General features: G+C 40.8%; 1 protein-coding gene across 6 annotated transcripts in view; it reads left to right on the top strand.

The window, feature by feature from the left end:
* SGCD (sarcoglycan delta) overlaps positions 1 to 24,228 on the top strand; it is a 335,023-nt gene that overhangs the window by 85,335 nt on the left and 225,460 nt on the right. The window contains exon 1 of one of the 6 annotated variants that reach the window (XM_086758693.1): positions 16,528 to 16,587. The exons of the other annotated variants lie outside the window; for them this stretch is intronic. The gene's annotated coding sequence lies outside the window, so the exon portion shown is untranslated. Of the gene's footprint in view, positions 1 to 16,527; positions 16,588 to 24,228 lie in introns of those variants that run through there. 6 annotated transcript variants of the gene reach the window in all.

Raw genomic sequence — 24,228 nt, 5'->3', positions numbered from 1 at the left:
ATATGTGGGCATTTTCTTGATTACCATGAACCACCAAGAGGTCCTTCTAGCCAAGGGGATGGCCAGACCTTGGCCCGGGTGCTTTAAGCAAGTGAACTTCCTTTTTATCCTATTGTAATGTGTTTCAAAATAGAGAATTTGCTGGGAAACTCTTGACAAATTAGTTTGGACACAGGTTGATGAACTGATGTGTGTTTTGCTCCAATCTGTCCATCTGGAGCAGTGCCCATTCCTGGTGGGTCTGTTATTTTCTCGAGGAGGCCATGCTTATTTTCTCACCACCACTGGTCAGTTCATATCTGGATGTGAAGCCTGAAAATAAGCGATGCTTCTGTGCTCCGTTCAAGATTCACTGTGGATTTTAAGCCTCATTCCTATTCCTGCAGAAGAAGCACTTGGGGAATGTTTCTGTGCTCCTAGCACCAGCCAGCAACGTAAAACATCCCAGTTCTTGTGGAGGAAAAAATAAAATTGCTCCCAACAAAGACTTGTAATATTTGAATTTAAATGCATCTGACAAAAGTGTAACTGCATGCGTATCAGGACAGGACAGTACTTGACTATAATTACAAAGGCTGACTAGAAGAAACAAGACTCACAATTAAGTAGAACGCTACAGAAATCGGCTTGCAGGCTACTGGCCTGTATCAAGAGGAAACAGGACTTCTGCAAGACAAATAGCAGTTTCCAAATGCTTATCTAGCAAAAACACATTGAATAAAATAAACTTGATTCTTTCCACTGAATGTCTCATGCTGATGAGAAAACTCGGTGACATCTTCAGTGATGAAAAATAACAGGAGAGAAAGTAATTTGGGAGGGAGAGAGGAGAGTTGGAGAAACAAATCTGGAAAAGACGCAAAGCACCTTGCAGGAACGAGACTGTGGCTTTGCCGTGAATCGCTTCACCCCTCATCTGTCCCAGCATTGAGGTGGGATCATGGACAAGGACTTGTGTGATGTGGGAGGCAGCCAAACGGAGCAGCAAGGTGGGTCCTGCTGGACCTGCCTCCCCCTGGGCACAGTGGATCATCCTGCTCTGTCTGATCATCATGGTTGCAAACTTTGTATTTTCTGTGGCGACACAGAGAAAGGCAGGCTCAGCCTTCAGAGAAGCTGTGGCAGTTATTATTTATAGTCTCCAGGAAAAACCCACTGCTCTTCCAAGCTCAATCCGAGAGCGACTTTTACACGCAGATTTTCCCAGTGATCCCACAGCTTTACAAGCATATAATAATTTTACCAAAAGAAACATTGCAAATCCAAGGAATTCAGATTTAAGCTTAAGTGCAATATGAACCTCAGTGAGGAGGTTATTTTGCTGTACAGTTCTATCATACTGGGGAATTAATTTATCAGAAGTGCAAGAGGAGGTAGATGCTTCTCTCTCCCACATAGCTTAGAAATTTATGGGTGAACTTTTATATTAATGTAATGATACTTCTGCATTTCCTGGAACTGGAGTGTGATGGGATTTTCTGGGAATATTGAAGGCCTGCTACTTCTGTGTGTTTATTGGAAGCAGCACGTGAACAGTGTCCGAAAGCATGGGTTTCAGAGCCTCATGTTTCATTGCCACGCTTGAAGCTTTCATCCTTGAGTCTCACTTTGCAAGTTTGGAGAGGGAGAAGGAAGGAGAAGGAGCACTTGGAAAAACTTGATATTCTGAATGTAGGTGGTGTAATTTATAGGCTCAGTTAGCCTGGCATGCTCACTGGGGTAAACTGATGGCATGTGTTGTATGTCGGTGTATGGACACCATTAAATTTGGATACCATTTGAAAAATGTGATGTTTTTAGTGCATAATTCCAAATTATCTTATGCTTTTATAGTCAGCTTTGCCAGGGTAAAATGCAGTTAAATCCAGTGAAGTACAATATTTGTCCTAGTGTTAGACAGTTGGTTCAATTAATCACAGCTGCAATGAAGAGTGCATTTCTCAGTTTGTTTCCAGTTGGTTTCTTTTGCCTTTGAAGATGTGGTGGCTGCTGGTTCGGGGGATCACTTAGTATTCCTGTCTTTTGAGAGGCATGGTGAAATACTGAATAATACAAAGAGTTCTGAAGCTGTGATTCACCCTCTCAGATTCTATTAGGAACTGGTTTTAGTGGCGTTAAGGACAAGAATTATGTGTAAAATACATTTTTGAACAGTTTGTAAGTTTGATGCGACTTGGATCTGAGCTCTTGGTTCAAAACTAGTCGAACTACAGGTTCGTAACCTTTAAAGGGATGGAAATATAATCCAGTATCCATATAAACTGTTACTGTCAGTCTGAACATTTGTAGTATTTAGCACATCATGACACTTAATGCGCTTCAGCATTGTAAAGACTGAAATATTTTGTATTCTTTTGCTTGAGGGCAACTCCTTCTCTTGACTGGGCAGGTAACCTTCATTTGTGGGGAGGGAGAATGGTGAAGTTTTTTGGTTTTGTTTTGTGGTTTGTTTGATGGTTTGTTTGTTTGTTTTAAAAAAAAACAACCCAACTGTATGAGCTTAAATATTAAGCCTAGATCAAATCCTGAGACTTCCACCTTTTCTATTTGTGTGGCAGGGTTTTGTTTTGACCTGATGGAACGGGCATAAATCAGGGCAGCAGTCTCTGTCTTTTGGGTGGACTCACCTTTCAGGCTGTCCATCGTGTTTTGTAGTTTCCTCCTGTTTTCCTCCTGTTTAACACTGCTTGCTTTCCGATCTTCCCTCTGTCCTTCTGTTGCGAGCATCTACTTTATTTTAATCTTCTTGACAGGACCCTCTTATCTGTTCTTAGCAAGCCCCATTTAACCCACTCTGCCTTGAGCAGATTTGTATTTCTGCCTTCTGATTTCTCCGCAGGGCACACTGTGAGCAGGCCCCTCTCTCCCATCAAAATGTAATATTTGGATAATTTCAGACTCTTGCATTTAGGGTTTCTGTTCTTCTGGAAATAAGAAACTGGAGCTGACCATGGGTGGGAAGTTCTGTTGTTTGTGTCCTCCAGTCTTCCTCCAAATCCAGTCCTGGCCTCCACCAGTCTGAGACCTCCTTTGCCTTTCTTATAGCAAAAAAAAAAACCTACCTGTTCTTTTGGGTTTTTTGTCTGTTTTTAAATCATAGAAAGAGGAACTGGATGACATGTTGCTGAAAGTTCTAGGGTAAGAAATTTCCCTGTGTAATAGATCTCCTCCAGGGATGAAGGACTGTCCCTCTGATTGACAGTTTAATCTCGGAGGGATTAGACTCCTTGCTATATACAGCAGAGAACAAGATGTGTTCCACTAAACTTGAGTTTGGTGTCTCAGAGACTACGGTGCATGTGAAGGGTGGGTGACGGCAGGTGGTTTCTGCTGGAGAAGACATTGTCTAACGTACTGTGGAGGTCTTCAGGAGGTGACCTAGGACCCTGGGGGCAGGAACGGCAGCAGTAGGGGCCATGCAAATTCTCTCATCGGTTTGGAGGGTTTGTTCTTAAAATCACTGAAGAACTCTAACATTGCCACTTAGTTGGAAGAGAAGAACCTTTTACTCACCTAAGGCATTTTCTTTTAAAAAGCTACTTTTGTCAAAGCGTGACTTGGCTCTTACATTGGTGAGTCTTTTTAATTTTTTTATTTTACAGACACCTACCTGTGTTGTCCAGAGTTTAGGGAGGAATGAGGGGCAGAGGGCAGTGTGCTTGGGGCCGGCTGCTGCCTTGTGCCTACTACTGAATTTGCCCCTCTCATTTCGAAGACCAGGCTGCCCACAGGCTCTGTGCAAGCAGTAGAAAACTATTTCATAGAAGTGAATTATTGAAGGGCTGGTGGCCAGCAGCCTCTGTCTGAAGCCTCTCTTTTGGAGCATGTGAAGATTTATGGAGAGCTCTAGGAAGTGCTGAGGCACGATGTTGAGTGGCAGTCCAGCTGATTTCATGTGTAAATGTCCGAGTAAGATCTTTTTTAGCAACTGAAACATATTCCTGGGGGAGCTTGAAGTTGTCAATGTTGGACTTTTTTTTTTTTTTTAAACTTTCTGAAGTCCCACATACTGAAAAGGATATATTAAATTGGTGTGTTTGTGTTTTTTTTCAATGTGTATTAGAAAGAAGAGACTGTGTAGTTTCTTTGCTCTTCTCTCTTGTGGCTGAATCCTTCAGGGCAAAGAATTGCACTTGCTTTTCTAATTTTCCCCATTTGACATATGCCTTTGAATGATTTCTCTCCTTTCCTGGTAACTGAAGAATTGTCTTTTCAGAAAGCATTTGAATGCTATTTTAAAATAAAATTGAATTTCTATATTTATATAATTAAATTGTGTGAAGTCCGAAGGAAATAGGATAGGAGTAATGACCCTGGCATGTTATTTCCTCGTTTCTTCATTGTACGTATTTAAAAACAAAACAAAATTCCTAACAAATTACACCTTTAAAGGAAGTTGCAGTGTCTGATGCAGCAAGGGATAAAGACTTTAATCTCTAATATAAATGAAGGAGCCTTATTTTTTCCTCTATCAGCACAAAGAGGTCACTCTGAGACCCCGGCACTGGAGTTGCCTTGCATGGTATAGATTTTGTAATTGCACTGCGATTCCTCACTTTTTAAGAAGCAGAAGGTTGCACGAGAACTTTGACAAATTGGCATCACTATCCGGTGACCTACCTAGGGCTGGAAAAGGAGGAAAAACCCATGAGAGAGGGATGATTAATTGGATAAAACGTTGTATCATGGAAAAAAAACAATGTGGAGTCCTGTTTAAAGCATGTCTCCACTGGTAGTATCCACACTTTTTTTTATTCTTTAGTACCACTGTAATCTATCAAAAGGTATATAATGGCCTGCTGCTCAGTTCTAGGTGTATCCTAGTAGCTATTTTCCTTTTTTGTTAACATAAATATTAGCTGTAAGGAAGGAAGCATGGTTTAAATTTCTCTTCACTGCAGACAAAGTATATAATTAGCTTAAATTTATCCTTTCCTAAGGGAGAAATACTGCAGTTGGTCTTTTGTTTCCTTTCCTCATTACCCGAGAGCAGTGTGGCCCAACAGCAGTGGGATGTTTTGCCTGTGTGATATTCTGCATATTCAGAGTTGGCTAAAAACTATACCAAACTTTTGCCTGAATGTGACTAGAATAATAGGAATAGAATAATAAGAGCAGTGGTTTAAAACATCCACATTCATATTATGAATGTCAGCGTTCTGTTTCTGCACTATCTCACCCTCAAAAAAAACCAAGTAACAAAACCTTTATTTAATTTTTAATGCAGCAAGCTAGCTGAGGTGTGCTAGGTCAGGACACAAGTGTATTCCTTTCCAAGCAGCACAGTAGCCTACCCAAGTTTTGGGTTTCACTGCATTTTTTTTTCTTATTCTTCTAGCCTGGAAAACAGAGATTATTAAATAGAGTTTCAGTGCTCTGTTGTGTTTGTCTGCATAAGGTGTAAATTACATCAAGTTTGGGCTCTGGGTTGCCATTAGGCATGTGCTTTGAACACAGAAAACATGCAAAAAAAAAATTTGTTGTAGAAAAGGATGACCTTTCTGCAATTCAAATAATAGTGGGCGCTTATCGGTTCCCAATTTTCTTTGAAACATTGTTTCTCATTGCCAGTTTTTGTTGTTTTGGTGACATAATGGCATAGTTGGGAGCTGTAATTTGCACCATTTCTTTCAGAGCAAACTATACAAAGATGATTTGTACATTTAGCTGCACTGTTTCAAGGTAGCTTTGACAGCGAGTTGATGATTCTGGAACCTACTGCGATGCCGGTGGGAGGGTGGTAGGAGCCTGGGACAGAAACAGAGAGGAGCGTGAGGGGTGGCTCAGCAGCATGCAAAACCGTGGAGTGCTTTGCAGCCTACACTTGTTCTCCCAGGGGATATGGAGCTCTGCATGTCGCTCTGCTTCACCAAAAAATAAGCTGCTGTAAAATATGAAGATTAGTTTAAGTGTGATTTGACAAATTAGAAAATTGATTTTAAAATAGGGGGAAATTTAAGGGGGGGGGGGGGGAAGCGTTGGTTGTGTTCAGTTCCTCATCAAAAGCATGAAACAAAACAAGCAGTGGCACATCTCCAGGTCTGTAGTAGTTATTTTCCTTTCCAGTCCTCTTTAGGACTAAATCAAGAAAACACTCGTGTACTTTCCTCCAGCTTTAGCCTAAGTTGGCTCTGCCTTTCAGTAGACTCAAGAGAAAGTTAACGTATTCCTGGGCCTTCATTCAACAGTTTAATGTGTTTTTTTTTCTTTAATTTAATTTTATTTTTTCCCTGTTTTTGTCCAGGGACAGACTTTTCTGTGCTATTCTGATATTCTCCATCAGTTTTTGTTGTCTTAATATCCTGAAGAATATAGTACTGGGGAAGTGCTGCATCCCAGGGGTGTGTGCCTTCACTTCCCCTAACGCAGCAGTGCCCAGCACTGGGAGAAGCCATGCATGGGCCTGGAATAAAGCTGCATACATCTACCCCTGTTCTCTTCCCTCACACAAACTGAGCTTTCTGGCCAAAACGTTTCTATATGCAGCATCCCTGCCTGCCTTGACTGTTACCAGCATGTAATCCTAGGAGCCACTTGTGATCTGCCAGCCCCAAGCAACTCTGGATTTCCTCCTCCTCATTTATTGCCACATAGCCCTGTATCAAATAATTTATTTTAATCCTTAAATGAATATATTTAATGATTAAATAAATTAGTATAACCTGTTTTCCTCCTTTGAGCATCCTGAGGTGTACAAGCAGACTCCAGGTAACACTGGGTAGAGCCACACATGTGCGAATTAAACACTTGGCTGCGTACATTAAAAACTTTATCTGATCCTGTAAAGACAGGACGTTGAAGTCTGATGTCGTAACTGAAATGAACTAAAGCAAAGTGAAACTCTGCTTTCCACCAGAGAGTTGTCTTTATTTTTTTTTTAGCTGAGTTCAGCCCTGAGGGTGAATGAGTGGCAGCCAAATTAATTTGATTAATTTAAAGGCTCTGAACAGATTTAAGATCCTCTTTTGAATGATCTGTACAGTAGTGTTTATCTGGAGCACAATAGTCATGGCAGTTTTGGTAAGAAAAAAGAGCACACTTTCAATAGAAGAATTTTTCAAAAATATGTGTTCTCGATAAAAATTACTGGATTTAAATAGTATTTTTTGGTAACAACTGTAGCTAATATCTGACAAAACTTTGTCAAATATTACTGTAATTGTTACATGATGCTTATAGCATCACACCTGGTAGCTGAAAGGGCATCGAAGGGGGATTAACTTGCATCTGGAGGGGCAAAGATCATCCCTGTGCACCCATCCTGAGCAGGGCAGGAAGCAAAGGTGGTTCTTGGAAACTCTTGCTCTGGGCTTGTCTTTGACTGGCCAGTGTGTTGACTGAATATCTGCTGTTTAATTCTGTTTTACCAGTTTGTTATCAGTATAAGGCTGTCAGCAACCCTGGCTTCAGTCTGCAGACTGACGTGCTGGTTGTGTATGGGCTGTTCTGAATCTGCCATTTTCACAAGTTCACTGCAATTAAATCTCAAATACTTAATGAGACGTAAGTAGATAATGTTGTCTGGTATCTTAGCTAATACTCAAGATACTGAAATGCTGCAGGAGGAATTAAGGGAAAGGACAGGTTGTTCTTATTGAAGACAGAGTGGTTGGGGAGGGGATGCCGTTGCATCTCGATGCAGTGGGTACCAGTCCTCGTTTCTTCCCCTGGCCCTGCTCGGCATTGGTGTGTGACTTGCGTCAAATGCCTGGGAAAGTGTGGCGCATAAAAGCTATCTGCAAAAAATGACATAACCGTGATTCTCTGTCTTCCAGGGATTTGTGAGAATAAATATGTTAAAGATGGTGAGGTGCTTACAGATACTACAGCAATGGGGCCAAATGAGGCTCTTTGGATAGTGAGGTGGTAACGTGGCGGGAGCAAAGGTGGAAGGTGAGTTTTAGGTAGTTGAAATTTGCATGTAGGAAGTTTTGTACCCACACAACGAGGCCAAAATTGCTGCCTCTCTCACCTGCCTAAATTGTTCCTGTATATGGCAAGTGAAGCAGAAGAAAGCAGCTTCTGCAGCTCTACCCTGTTTCTCTGTCTCAGGGTAAAATGAAGCGCTGAAGTGTGCCGACTGCCTCGTGCAGTCATTGCTCTGCCAGCTATCTCGGCAGTGCAGGGGAGCCAGTCTTTCTCCTTGAGAAATCTGAGTGTTAATAATTTCTGGCAAGTGTTGTGCTGAAGCAGACAATTTTGTAACACCAGCCAGGCGTGTTGAGGAGTGGACTGGTCAGTGCAAGGAAAACACTTCATTCATGTTTGAATTCCTCGCCTCTTCGCAGTCTCCCGGGGCAGCGCTGTGATCTAGGGCAGATCGGTTTCACGCGGCTGCTTTCCCCAGGAAATGCCTCCAGCGATGATCTGGTACATAGCAGCGGCTACTTATTTCTGAGAATACCCCCTGGGTTGTGAGGGGTTTTGTTTTGGTTTTTTTTTGGAGTTTTGGGTCTTTTTTCCCTTTTTTTTTTTTTAAAGTTAATGAAAGTGGTGAAGATAACCAGCCTTATTCATGCCTCATGATGGGATATCTTCTTCCTTAATGTCACTGGGTAGATATGAAGTGTGGGCTTGGTGTATTCGACTAGGCATATTGAACATGAGGGTTTGTTAAACGTAAGCCTAATTCATTATTTTTTATTAGTTACATTTGAAATAAGAACTTTACCATCCCCCTTGTCCCCAGTATTTCTGACTACCATTTTTCTCCACAATATTTTTAAGCAGTTCTGCAGATGGATGTTAGAAATTTTGTTGACTGGAGAACAAAGTGAGTTATGATAAAGGAAAAATGTTGACTATACTTTCAGTACGGTTTTATTTAAAAGTCATTGGTGAAAGAAAAAGCAAGGTGAGGTCAAAATTCCGGCATGCCTTGTGATATTTTTCAGTTTAGAAAAAAATGGGTGTTTTCTATCTAGGTCTCACTTAAAATTACTGGCATTTGCCTGATCCCCAGTGGAATTTCTTGAGTATGGTTGCCCATGCCACATAAGGATCTTTCCTCCCTGGCAGACATGATGTGTGAGAAATCAGGATCTGTGCCATAAGAATATTGTTAACTATATTGCTTGAATCTAGGAAGGCCTTTTCCTGTTCCTTAGGGATGGTATCTTGGAGATCTACCATATTGATTCACCTTTTAAGTCTAAGCTAGTCTGTGGTAAGCATCTATGTGTGGGCTCTGGGATAACAAGCTGCTGTATCCCAGTTAATCCACAGTATCTGCCCGTGGGTAAATACAAAGTAATTCAAGGCTGCTTGCTTATGAAAATATTTGTAATCATAATTAAACTTTTAATATGAATGTAGTTTTTCTAGGCCAACTAGCTCTAAAGGTTTATGGAACTATTTTACATCTCCATTGCATAAGTAGGATATAAACACCCAGTGAAGTGTCTTTTAATCTTTATGTTCCCAATGCAGGGGATATTTTTGTAATATTCTTGAAAATTGTTAAAAGCAGTAGAATAGTTCTATTAAAAAAAAATGTAATGCAAGAGGAGATCAACACAGTGCTGTTCAATGCTATGTAAATATTTGTATATAAGTAGAATAGTCTTTTTAAACAAATAACTCTGAGGAGAGGAGATTTTCTTTGTGCTAAGATTGTGCACGTAATAGTTTTCACCTACCAGTTTAGCAATGCATTCACGTGGTAATTTTATTTGTATGGCACTGTATTGCACAAGGTGACAATGGCAGAGGAAGCAGTTAGCACTTCTCAGTACATGAAAACAACAATTTAAGCACTCAAAGGTATTTTGCTCATGACACTTTTCCTGTCTTCCCTTTCTCTTTCTAATGGATCTATAATGATATTATTGTCCAGTTTGCAGAAGGACTGTGCCTGACAATTCACACTTCCCTAAGAGGTTTCTAATGAAGTTAGAAAAGCTGTGAAGTGAGATCAAATTTCACTAAGAAAATGAATATTCTTTCACAGCCTAATTCATTTTTTTTTTTAAAGAGAGATGTCTAGATGCACTGTACTCTGAAATGAGTGCCCTTCAGAAATCTGGAATGAAATAGCATTTGTGCTTAATATGATACTTAATTTTTATTTCTCTCCTTTTATTTAGAACGAAAGTGAAAGTGACACATTACTGTAATTTTTCCAGATTACTACATTATTCTTATGAGGTGGTAGGGTGCTTTTTATTTCCCCTGGCAGTTCTGAATAACCATTGTTAATGACTTGAATTAGAAGCAATTTTTCCTTAAAAGCTCTAAAACTAAGTCTGTGCATCAGAGGCACTTTTTGAGACCAGTATCCAGCTTTCTGCACAAAGTTTCCCCGTGCCCAAGCAGGACAAATGCTTGATGCCTGGGCTGAGTTGTTTGGCTTTCTTAGTTCTCTTCCTCACGCTGATTTTCTTTTGCTCTCACCTTGTATCATGTAAGGTGGCAGCGAAACAACTGTCCTAGGATCTAATACAAGATCTTTTGTCAGCATATGGTGGTAGTCTTAGCTGGGGTGTGCTTTGAATACCAGTACCTCTTCCTGCTCCGAATACAGGGGTAGGGATGACTGCCAGGCAGACATGCAGCGCTGCTTGAGAGGGGCACAGCAGAGCGTATCCCAAATGCAAAATCCAGTTGCCAGGATGTTTCTCCTACTCCAAGCCAGGCTGATTTTTTTTTTTTTTATTTTTTTTTTTCTTCTAATTGGTATTAAAGAACAACTGTTAATACTGAAAGTCAGGCCTGTAACATAAGCTTTGAAACAATTCACATTCTGAAAATAAAGCTGGTTGGTAGATTAAAGCCCTGTAGTGTCTGGGCATTTGCGCAGCCATGAAGCTGACATGCAGAGCTGTCAGAACATGCATGTGGACACGCTGCTGTCGTCGGCTGGCTGCAAATGAAGTGGGCTGTGGTTTAGGTAGCAAGTCCCAGGATACTGCTGTGGTATTTCTTCTCAAATCCTGCTGCCCAGCATAATAATGCATCTCTTTGAGATTGGAAATGATTTACGTGAGTATCCAAACAAATTAACTATTTGGAGAACATTTAAATGAGCAAAATAAAGAAGAGTATTTGAATTGAGATGTGGCTGAAAGTTGATGAGGGAGGGACAAAGGGTCACTGTGGAGCTTAAGGATGGGACACAAAGATTTCAATAAAGCCCTAAATTCTTTTTTTTTTTTTTGTTTTGCTGTTATTAAAAAAACACACTCTTACCAGTTATGAGCTTGACTTTAGTTAACTGGATCCAGCTGTCATTTTGCACACTCAGCAAATCACCAGTCTCTGAGGGACAGGAGCACGTACATGTGGTTGATTCTTCTCGTGCAGCTTGAGCAGAGCAAACAGCTCCAGCACTGCTCTTCTGGGACTTTGAAATGAAAGTTGCTTCATTTCCTTACAAGATTTAAATGCTACCTTCAGATATATGTGTGTGACTTCTTGCTGAAGTTCCGGCTCTTGCAGTTCCTAGGTAGCAGAAATCGATATGGATTCATTACCTTCGGTGGGGTGATATAAGTAACGTGAGCTCAGATCTATCCCATAAGGGATCTTTAAAATTTTAAGGTAATTTGAGTATAACTTTCAAGCCAATGGCAGATAAAATTAAAATCCTGCTTTAGGAAGTGCAGAATGTTTTTTCATTTTTGTTCATTTTATTCTTATATTCCTATAATCCAGTTGTGCATGAGTAAGCATATCTGAATCCCACAATGTTGATTGTTTCTGGAAAAGGATGCTCTAAGTTGGCTAAGGGAAAATACTGAATTATTAAGTAGTTTTCAAAATACAATGTATCTCAGAATAAATTCAATAGAATGACAGACACAGTTGTTATGCTGAGGCTAAGACCTGAGATTTGCAGATGGAATAGGAATAATTTTTATGTAGGAGAACAGCAAGAGTCTATGAAAAGCTTTTGTTCAATAAAACCCTTGCTGAAATCGCCACAATTGGTTTTCCTTTGTATGGGAATGCTTTGTTGTCTTGCACTGACTTTTTTTCACCATAAAGAACCTAAATTATATCTCAAGCATGATGTACAGAAAAGCTTTCTAATTTGTAAAGGTAACTCCATGAAAGACTTAAGACTAATTTTTGCATATTATTTTAAAGATAGGCAGAAATAATCTTCTATAAAAGATGTGTAATAGGCTGCAGATGGTATTTGGGATGGAGGGTTTTGACTTGTCTGTGTAATAAGGTATCTGTCTCTAATTAACTAAATCAAGCTCATAACTAGCCATTAAGACTCTGGACATCTTTTAGTGTGCACTGGAATTGCCATTTTGTGGGTCGTATATTCTGTGGGGCCTTGGAACCATTGCTGATTTGTTTTCATTAACGCACAATTTCCATTCTGCCTGTCCTTTAACCTTATTTGGAAACATCAAATTTTTAATGTGAGCACCTGGCAAGATGGTGTGTGGTGTTTGGAACCGCTGCTGGTTCAACTGAAAATCTCAGCTGCCTGGCAAAGGCGCTGCTGTAAAAGCAGCCAAGAGATTAACCACAATTAGTTTACTTGCAAGGTTTGAGGTGAAGACGACATTTTTCTCCAGATCACTGTCAAGAGGCAGGCGTCGCTGTCCAGGGTACTTAACGTGCTGGTGTCATGATGTCACAGAGCAGAAATTTGATGGCAGGAATAGCACCTGGAAATTTTTATTTCTCTGATGACAGGAATGTTGGAGAGGCTTGACAGTGTCATGGCAATCATCACAGACATGTAACAAAAGCAGTTGTATGCTAAGTGTCAAATTAATATTAAAATCATATTAATAAATATCGATCTGTGCCTGGCTGCTGACGATGCTTTTGATCAATTCATATGAACATGATACATCACTTAATTGTATTAAATTCAAGTTAATTTAACAATTAATCTCCACTTAAGACTGCAATTTTGGCAGCTTCCTGTTTAGTGATGCTGTAGACTCTTTGAAGCAGTCAAGCCAAATGCTCATGATTGATTGATTGATTTATTTTATTTTTGCTGCTTTTTGAGAGGATATGCTTAAGGAAAAGTTGGGAAAATAATTTAAAGTGCATGTAGCTAAAATATAACCCTGACCAGCAAATCCAGCTTTGAAAGCATTGTGCTGTGTTACAAATACGTAACTATCTTTAGTTTCACTGTTTAAAACTTATTGTTTGTGGAGATTGTATAGCAAACAAGCCCACTTATATTGCTTAGAGAGTAAGTGCAGAGTTACAGAGGTGAAGAAATCTTTATTAATACTACCTCTAGTCCTTCAGCCTAGTTGATTTTTGACATAGCTATTGGAAAAACACTGGCTTTTTTCTCAATTTAATGTTCCTTTTTTTTTTCTGAAGCAGTACAGAGTACTAAAAGTGCAAGCTGCCTTTTTTTTTTTTTTGTGAGAAACTAAGGCTGAAACTCTACAGGAGGAATTTAGTGAACATGAAAGAAACAGTAATTTAAATTATGGAGAAGAGGCAATAAATCACTGTGCTTGGTAGTCATTCTGAACTTCATCTCATTTATAGACTTTTTTCCATGCTGACAGAATTAAAATATTAATTTGGTTTTCAATGAATCTTTCAGCTGCACTTTATGTTTCTGCCTGAAGTTTTTATAGATTTTGTCACTTAAAAAAATGTGTTACTAAGGGCAGAATTTTCATTATCTGATTTCCTCTTCCTTTTAAACTTCTGGACTGAATTTCATCTAAAGATCATATCTACCATGTATTTGATTATTGGATGTAGATCAGTCATCTGGAGATATCTGTATCGTCTGTCACGTACGTTGGAGAATGAAGTTCAGAAATTAGTATCTGCTGCTACTCACTTCGAGTTATCCCGTTTGGATGCAGTACGGCTCCAGCAAGCAAATCCACCCTGGATGTGCCACTGCACCTGCAAGGTGGGCATAGAGCTGGACATAGAGCAGCTTGAGGCCCAGAGAGGAGGAATATTAACTCTTGCCGAAGTCATACTGCATTGTGATAATGTCTGGACAGTCTTAGGAAAGGACCTTGCCCAAGCAGTTCCTCAGGCAATACCCTAGGTATGTGTTTCCTTGTAAACTGTGCAATTGCTATATTTCCAACACAGTCAAAAAAGTAACAAAGAAACCTCATTGGTTCAGTTTTGCTATGCAAAGCATGGGCAACTGGTCTTGTACAGTCACGAGTAGTCTCTTGCTTTGTAGAAACTGGATGTCTCTTCAGCTGGTGCCGCTTCTTCTGGTCTTTCCAATAACAAAATTGTTCCTTAACCATTTATTGTGATGCAAATTGCTAAAGCAAATCAGGTTCATCTCAATTGCAGACAAATGCTATGTCCCTACAAAGGAAATGCACCAGCAGCAAGCTGCAGAAGTGATTGCAAAGTGATGGCTGATTAATTGTCTTCAAGTTCTATGCTTTTTAATGCTATTTTAATGGCCTGCAAGGCTTTTTGTTCTGGCGTATATGGAAAATGAATTACTGCCAGTTGCATGTGACATAACAGTTGCTGGTGATCTTGCACAGTCCGTGGAAATGGGTGGGGAAGAAACGAGATGTAGAACAATGAAACCATTTTTATCTTAATAAGATATACACTAGCTGTAACGATTTCAGTCACCACCAAGCTGCTCTGCTTTGGAGGATTGTGTGCGGCCTGGGTGTGCACCCGAGGTCTGAAATACAGACTTGGCTTCTGTGTCCCTGACACTAATTCCACGCATAATGAGAGCTTCTTAATTAGGCCTGTTCCATAGGAGCACTTACTCTCCACTTATGTAATGAATTTCCTGTAAGTAAAAGTCTAGTACAATAATTGTGATACATGATGGGTGTGTTTAGATAACTCTCTTATTATTTTAGGAAGTGCAGTACTTCAAAGAAAACTTATCCCAAGGTGTCCCTTAAAGTTTCCTTTTGTATTTACCCTCTGGATTACTCTCCTATCTCCTTCCTTTGATATGTTAATTCCATCATTTTCCCTATCAGGGCTCATTGCTCCTGCTTTTTTTTTCTTCTTCTCCTCCTTTTTTTTTTTTTTTTTTTTAAATGTAATTTAATTTTGTGGAGTGTTAGTGCTTATCAGTCTTGTTTTACTATTTGAGAATTTCTGTGACCATTTTTCTTCTTTGAAATGAAAGTGTACACACTTTCCTGACTGACTTCTTCTGTGTTTACTAGTATGTTATGTTATTATTTTTCTAACAGTTCTTCCTTCTTATTCTTTATTCTTCTAAAAACAGCAGCACTGACTTGACTTGGTTTTAGTTAGATCTACTTGGGTCTTGTAATGCTTTAGCATGATTACAAAACATATATATCAGAGCTCCTGACTGGAAGGTTCTGTCAGGCTTTCTTCTAGGCACATACTTATTAACTTTAAACTTTAACCAAGGTTAGTCCAATTTACCCCCAGTTCATGAAAACTTTACTCTTACGGGAAACAAGCACTTGTTGGAATTGAAGCATGGTCAGAAATTAAGCCTCTGCGTTAGGTGCTTCTGTCTCTTGGAGAAGAGCATCGCCTGTCAGCTTCTACCAAAACTCATACAGCATATGAAATCTGACTTGTTTTTCATCAGCTATACAACAAATAATAATGAATTAATTTACAACTCATTATTTAAGCCCTTTGAGCAATAGCTTTAAATATCTATCTACAGTTGTCTTAAAAATTAGGTGCCCAGCTGTGCCACCTATGCATAGCCTGGATGATGATGATGATTCTGCAGGGCTCGGGTTGCCTCATCCTGAATTGTAAAAATCAATTTCTTTATCCCTTTCTTACTCAGCGTAAACTGATAAAACAGTTTTATCGTTTGTACTTCAAATTTAGCAAAAGTCATATGGTTTACTAGGAGCTTAATTATATTTACTGTAGAGGTCTGCCAGCTCTTTCAGTTTTATTTTTTTCCCCTCACGGTACTGCAGAAACATGCTGGCAGTGCAGCTGAAAATGTCACTGCTTGGTGCCTTCCCAGCAGACGGTGGGGCCTGTATAATTCCAGTGGTGCCGATGCACTAATATAGCAGAACTTCAGCAACTGGAGAATGGGGGAGGAGGGAAGGCCCAGATTTAGAAGTCCATTGACATGTGGCCCTTCATGTCTCTGCCATGATCTCAGCGAGATCCTGCTGTTAGGAGACGCGGAGGGTTTGTGTAGTCCACAGTGGTGACTGCAGCGTAGCATAAAGGTAGCGGGTTTTACATCAACTTAACCGGTACCAGTCTGTACACCAGCGTGGAGTCAGCTCCCTTGGTTCTCTCCAGGCCTGCTTTCACGGTATTGGCGGGGTTTGCCTTCCTCTCTGTAATACTGATGTATTTAACAATATTTTTGCAGTTTGTTAAAAGTGTACTGTGTCTTTGCCTCTGGGCACTTGAATAGCAATTAACAGTATCAGTACGTAATGAGGCACTGCGTATAGGTTGAAAGAGAAAGTCCTCCTTGTCCTCTTATGTGTCTGGCAAGCATTAAATGAAATTCAAACCTCTTGAGTTACTGATTTTTATTTTTTTTTTTTTTTCTTTTTCTCTCCATCCTTGTCATTTGTGTTGATCTGGGCGAATCTTGGTGTCTGGTTATTATCACTCATGCTGATGGAACTGGATGTCCGTGAAATTCTTCGCTGAATATCTGTGGTAGGTTCCAGATCAGCAGACGGAGTTGGGCAGCTCCTGAACTCTGGGGATATCTTGACCTTGCTGAACCACATCTTTCTGGGCTGCAGCTCGATCCAAGAGCCAGCTGCACTCAAAGGCATGGGAAGTTTGCATCTGGAGATGGATTTCAAGTCTTATCTTTGCTTGATTTTCCCCAGCTTGTCTATGAGATACCCTGTGCTACTGTGTGGTTGCTCTGACAGGCAAGACACAGATTTTGTAATTAGGAGCCTTCCATCATATGGTGTCCCTGCCGCGTTTCATTGCCAGCTGTCTTCCTAGGGCTGAGGAAGCTTTGCTTTTACCATGCTTCACACGGCATTAAACTGTGTAGAAAAGGCTAAATATTGTAGGCCAGATGCTGCTTTCCCTTTGCCTTTTATCAGCCTAGAGAGTAATTTCACTCCTGGGATGGCACTTTGCTCATGTGAACTGGTGCATGACTGCAGGAGGCTCCTGCTCCTCCTCAGTCCTCCTGGTCCTCTGGCACAGAGAGGACTGTTTGCAAAGGATTATTTCCATAGTGGGCTGATTGCGTGGGACTACATTTTCTTTTCCATTTTGGAGATGTTTTGGCAGTTTTCCTTCCAGCTCCTGCCACAAAGACAGGCAGGACATGTAGTGTTTTTAGTTGTGGGGTTTTTTTTTCCCTTTCTTTTGTTTTTAAAGGAATCCTTAAAATGGGAATGACAATGAGATCTTTTATCTCATTGACTGGATTTAACCTCTCCAGATATTTAGCTTATAAAATGCAAGTTTTCTGCAGTATCCACAACACCAAGAGGCATTCTTTGAAGATGAACTCCTCCTACCGACTTTCCTTCTCCATTTCTATTTGGAGATGCTCCTTACCCAGCTTTTATCCTGCGAGGGAGGAATTTTCTGAGCCTGAAATGAAGAAGGAGCCCCTGAGGGGACTTCAACACAGAGAGGTTACAACTCAGACAATAATTTAGGTCAATTTAAATGGCATATGAGTGTGGGTTTAAATAAATAGCTTTAACCTTTAGCTTACTGATGGAACTGAAAATAGATGCGGGGTTTGGCACATTGGAAGAAATGTGTACCATTGCTGCCAGCGTTACTTTGAATAAATAGATCACTCTTCAGGGCTGTCAAGCCAGCACCTTCACCAGTAAGAGGAAATAAATATTTTCTTTTTCTTTTTTTAACCAGCAGGCAAGACTAAAAAACTTTTACCTTTTTTTGATGGCTTTGCATTCACAAGCCTGTACTTTGCAATTTGCTTCTATCAACTGGATTTTTAATAATATTTGCAACTCTTCATGGTTATGTAATTGCCCAGTTACACCTGTATGTAGACACTACCTAACCAGTTATATCCTAAAGGCAAGAATTAGAGCCTGTGTTGATCATTATTTGGTATGTTATTACCTTGTTTCAGCCAGGAACTCTGTGAGCTGTTTGTTTCTATTATTTGTGGCTCAGGAGCTAGAGGAGAGATAATGAAATTATTTGCTTTGTTTACAGGCCAAAAAGTGGTGGATGTGCTCTAGTTAAGTAATTGTCATCTCCTGTCTGAGTTTTATCACTAACTGCTGTTGCCCAGATAGTAGATGTGGAGTAGGTATGAGCTTCTGTAGCTTGGATCTACAGGGGGAGAGTAGAAAGTAAGAAGAACCAGCAGAACACTCATGCTAGCATACAAACATGTATCCAGAGAAGAAATATGAAGTTCATCATTATTTTAAGCTCCTAACAATATGAAAATCTCATCCGGAGTAATGAGAAGTAGCTATGTGGCAGCTACTCAAAATTGTCCCAAAAGAGTTGATTTATCTTAAAAATTTCCAGTTAGTTGGTGAGAGGAGAGGAGAAAATTGTTCTTTTTCTGAGAGGAGTGAAATATCTGAATATCAAATAAAAAAGAAGAACCACAAAAGAGATGTAGTGTTTTGAAGTGCAGCCAAACCCAAGCTTGGAGGCTGAGCTGTGTTCCCCTGCCCTGCAGCTCCAGGCCTCAGTCACCCAGTTGACGGACAGCTCAAGCAGAGATCAGAAGCCCTGGGAGTCCCTGTCATTCCAGAGACAGTGTGAAAACCACAGCTCTTTAGTTGCTGTACCAGGGCTGCTGAGCTGCTGGCCTCTACCTCCATGGCAATGAGTTAGGAGGACTGTGAGGACTGCAGCGCGAGATGGGCCTTCATGTTCATTGCTTTGGAAGAGGGAAGGTTTGACCTCTAATTCCAGGACCTTCTTGTCCTCCTTGCAAGGATACTTGGTGAGAGCACTCAGAGCTGCAGAAAACAGCCTGACACATAACTTGGCAGTAAACTTCTTGAGGAAAGAAAAAGCCAGTGTTGGGTGTCAAAGGCTTGAGGAAACGTGGTTTCTGGTTTATGTTCTCCTCCATGTGCCAGGTGCTGCTCGGAGGCTGAAGGTCTGCCTGTGAGGAAGGAGGCTGCAGGCTTGGCTTGGCTTGGCTTTTGCTGATGGGTTGATATTTTGGCACTAAATAGCAGTGTTGTAACTGTTCAGTTGTGTTCTACAGCACTAACCCAGCCAAGTGACTGAATGTCTGCACTCTCCAAAGCTGGAGCTGCACTTCTTTGTGAAGGCCAGTAGCATTAAACAGCAGCATACATCACCCACCCTTAGTAATAATGAAGCACATTGCCTAGATAAATAAGATGCTGATAAAGAACTACCAACTTAAGATCTTGTAAAGGCCGTGAGATTTCTTGGAGGAGTACAAAGCTATTTTCAGCTGCTGATTTGCTCCTGTAGCATAAATGTAGGCATGATAAAATATGCAGATAACATTTCACAGTAACCATCTTCTGACAGATAATAATGACAAAAAAAAAAATAGACTTGGAAGTTTGGCATTGGCTACAGTTTAGTACCTTTTATTCTGCAGGTTGTTACTACTGGCTGTACCTGCTGGGTAGCAGATATGTCGTTAGAAAGCATGCCGAGGACAAATAAATACATTTTCCCCTTTTATACTTGCGTAGATCATTACCCCATTACGAACGGGTTGCAGCCTTGTGTTCTGTAGAACGTACTGCAGTCTCGACCCTACGTAACTGCGTCAGACCATGGCAGTATGAAGCTCCGTGGGAAGATGTTTTGGCATATATTTCCATAATGAAATACCTTAAATTTGCTTATGCAAAATAGATTGGAAGTGATTCACTAACATGTGAGCAAATTTTGCAAGGAAGCTCTTACAAGAGCCGCAGATTGGTCATGAGCCTGTGATTTCATATTTTGTGGGTGTGGGAGGAGCTGTTGAGTTGCCGAGGCTGGGGGACAAACTGTGACAAGGTGTCACTAAGGACAAAAGCTCAAGAGCTGCAGTCCAAAGGGTTGGACCTCATTTCACAGCAGTGAGACTATTCAACATGCAATGGTAAGGATTGAAAGGGAGATGCTTGAGAGGTAGATAAATTATTATTTTTCAGGTTATCTGCCAACTCTGGTTAATCAAGATCCAGAAGAAAGTAGCCCAGATGGTTTAGTTGTTCTATGATTGTTTGCAAGGGTTTCTCAAACCTCTCCCTGAAGCATCTGCTTTTGCCTACTGTCTGATTCAGGTTTCTGGTCTAAACAGAGTGCTTGTCTGATCTGCTGTGGCAGATTCCAAATTCTAAATATCATGTAGCATAATCCATAATTAACAGCAATATCCTCTGCAAGGTGTTTATCTTCCATGCCCTGGGCATTTTTGTGACTTTGCGTTCATCCCTTGGAGGCTTCTCCACTGCTTATCAGTGGAGGATTCAGGGATCTGTACAACTATCGAACGCCAGCCACAGCGAGTGCTGAAGGCCGCTCGGTGTGTTATCCTCATCTGCAATGCTGTGTTAGAAGTGGTTGTGGTCAGTGTTCTCTTTCCTTGGTGACAGCAACATTGAACATATCCCTACATCTGTGTGCGTGCATACCTGTGTATACATGCAGGGAACATTCTGCCACTTGTGTGTATATATCTGAACTTGTACGTGTGGCTGTGTATGGACAGATGGAGGGCAGTTTGATATATAGCATGGGCAAGTGTAAATTTTCAATTATCTGCAGAGAATACAAATGCATGTGTCTGTATGTGTAGCTGTAATGAGTTGGCGCAAGTACCAGAAAGATGAGTATTGCGGTATGCCCTCGGGAGGAGTGGTGCATGCTGCAACTGCAAAGGCTGTCCTGGCTAAACCGCTCAATACGCAGACCTCAGCAGATGACTTGCCCTCCAACACTGAGCGTTCGGGTTCAAATGGGAAGGGTGCATCTGGGAGGGATGTGTTGGTTATTCATGTACCAATTTGTATTAAGTAGGCATTTTCTTGTTCCTTCCTTTCAATCTTTTTAGACACTCTAATTATGGATACAGTCTTAAGGATGATAAAGGGCCTCAGGGGTTATAAACTACGAGGAGAGGTTAAGAAAATTATGTTTATATTCATTAAAATAGAAGAGATTAAGAGGGGTCATGACCAAGGTGTACAGAATCCAAAAGGTTTTGAAGGAATGATGCCACCAGAATATTCAAGAGAAACTGTGAAGAGAGGGTAGGTGGAGGGCAGGTGGCATTTTGATTGGAATTGGTTGTGGGATATTTTCACAAGGGTATTGCTCTCAGTGAGGAAAATAACTTAATGCTGATCAGTGGGCTATAGGAAGACAGCTTAGGACACAGATATGTTGATGGCCAGAAGTATAGGATATATCACATAACTTTTTTGAAGTGTCTGAGCAGACTGGGTTTGGGCAGAGGGTAATGAATTCAAGATCATAGAATGGTTTAGGTTGGAATGGACCTTAAAGATCATCTAGTTCAACTCCCTGTGCAGGGACATCTTCCACCAGACCAGGTCACTCAAAGGCCCATCCAGCCCATCCCTGAACACTTCCAGGGATGGGGAATCCACAGCTTCTCTGGGCACCTGCTCCAGTGCCTCACCACCCTCATAATAAAGAATTTCTTCCTTATGTCTAATCTAAACCTACCCTCTTCCAGTTTAAAGCTGTTACTCCTTGTCCTATCACTACATGCACTTGTAAAAAGTCCCTCCCAATTTTCTTTTAGGCCCACTTTAGGTACTGGAAGGCTGCTATAAGTTCTCCCTGGAGCCTCCTCTTCTCCAGGCTGAACAGCCCCAACTCTCTCAGCCTGTCATAGAATCATAGAATCACATGGTTGGATGGGACCTACAAGATCATCTAGTCCAACCGTCTTCCCACTACCATTGCTGCCACAGCTACTAAACCATATCTTGTAGCTCCTCATCAAGCCGCCTCTTGAACGCTGCCGGGGACGGCGACTCCACCACCTCCCTGGGCAGGCCATTCCAGTGCCTGACCACTCTTTGGGAGAAAAAGTTTTTCCTCACATCCAATCTAAACTTCCTCTGGTACAACTCATGGCCATTTCTTCTGGACGCTCCAGCCCTCTGATCATCTGTTATCAGTCTTACCAAAAAAATGTCCCAAGGAACTAGCATGGCTACGCCAGGAGCTGTTCACTAATGTGAAATGGTACCAACCTTGTGAGTGAAACGTGTATGGCTAAGGACTCCAGTTGTGCAGCCACACAAGCTAAAATCAGAAGGACGGAGAGACAAAGTCAGTTACAGCTATAAAGGGTTATGAAATGACTTACAAAAGCACTGGCAGTAAGAGGAAGGCAAAAGTCCATCAGTAAGAAAGGGAAGTAAGTAAATGGACGAGACAGAGAAGACAGAAATACCAAATGCCATTATTTTGCATTGCTCTTCACAGAAAGGTTAATAATTGTGTCAGATCTCTAGCAGAGTTCCCTGTAACAAGGGGTTATGAGCAAAGGCAAGAACAAGATAAGGAGTATTTAGATAAGTGTGATATATTTGGGTCAGCATCGCCTTCTGAAACGTACCCACCAATTTATTTACGATGACTCTCAGAAGCTTACGGAGGACAGGGAAATTGTCAGAAGTCTGGAGGAAGGCAAACGTAGTACCTGTCATCACAGAGGACAGTACAAGGGAAATAAAGGTTTGTAAAAACCCAAAAAGATACAGAGCAAATTATTAAACTTGCTTGTACCTATGAGCAGCAAATAATATCTAACATGCTTTATTATGCTCAAACTAATCTGATTTCCTTCTCTGAGTGGGTGACTAATCCAAAAGACAGCAAAGCAGAAGCACTTTGTCTTTTGCCGGGAGTCTGATGCTCGCTTAAGAACCGTGTTCTCATGTATGAGAGAAAGCTGAGCTCAGACTTGTAGCTTTCAAACTTTTTGACTGTGGATTGGTGGAAGCTTTTAGCAGAGGTGCACATTCTTGGGTAGCAAGGAATTCACTGACCAATAACTGCTAATGGCTACAGACCTGACTTTAACAAAATTTTTAAGAGCGGTTTATTAATATTTAACTCTAATGTCCCCAGACGTTTTGGCCATGGGATGTGAGAAGGATCTACCTTAGTTTTCATTAGTTGTTTGGGTGGCAGACCAGAAAGTACATTTCCCAAGTGTGAGTGAGCACCAGTCATTAAAAAGAAAAAACAATTGCACACAAGCAAAATAAGGAATTGCTGTATAGGGACCATTGCTTCAGGAGAGCTTGGGGGATGTCACTGTAAGCCCCTAAACTGATGGGCTCCCAACAGAAGCTGCTGTGACACGGCATTCACAAAGGATGTAGGCAACCTTAGAGGGAAGCAGCAAAACCAGCAGTAGTACTGCTATTATTAGTCTGTGATCCACTATACTCAACATGTGTTGCAACGTTATTGAAGGGAGGTAACCTGGGGAAGTTGGAGGGAATAGCCCTGAAATATTTGGGACTATTTCAGAACAGCTGCTTAAAACAGAATTGTGACCTCTTGTTGCCAGACTCAGGTGTCCAAACAGGTAGAGAGTTGCCTTTAACAGAACCAAAATTTCAAAATCCGTATGCACGAGTGGAAGGATTTATGTTTTCATAAATCCAGTTATGGTCCTGATTAAGGAAAACACTGCAGCATCTGCTTAACGTTTTTTTTCTGCCATGTTTTAAGCAGGTGCTAAAAGCTCTTCCCTGAATGAATTGCTCTTCTGAACCGAGACCCAATCAAACATATGCTGGTGTTAGATATGTATGGTAGCACAAGTTCTTTGAAGGGGGAGGAGAATATACATTAAGATATTTTTAAATGTCTATTTTCATAAATGCTTTCTCTTAATGGAAATTGCTGTGTACAGCGGTATACTCTTCTTTGCTCTCTCTCCACCTTCCCTTTTCCTGGTGTATTTACTATGAAAGAGTTTTTCCTTGGGCAATCGCCTGTACTGCAGTGGAGTATCACATACAGAGAACTTCTCTAACATCATACGGAAATGTAATAGGTGGGCGGAGGGCGGGAATCTAGAGGTAAGCCTTTAAAAAGTTGTCTTAAAGATAATTCTTTTTCAACATTTCTCAGACTTTTGCACAAAGATTGCAGAGTAGGCATGTCAGCATCTTATTCCAGCACTGGTTTTATGCTCTGTAATAAATGTATCCATAGGGTGCTGCGTGGCTGTAATGATCGTGAATGATAGTAAAATTAGGAGAATTAATAATGACCCAGCAGGAGTAATTTAGCCCTGTGATAACTAAACTCTGACCTAATACTCGGTGTACTCACAGAACTATTTAC

Source organism: Chlamydotis macqueenii, chromosome 14 (assembly GCF_036417535.1).
Source record: "Chlamydotis macqueenii isolate bChlMac1 chromosome 14, bChlMac1.mat, whole genome shotgun sequence".
NCBI lineage: Eukaryota > Metazoa > Chordata > Aves > Otidiformes > Otididae > Chlamydotis > Chlamydotis macqueenii.
Note: the sequence above shows the minus strand (reverse complement) of the source record. Positions and strands in the feature narration are given on the sequence as shown.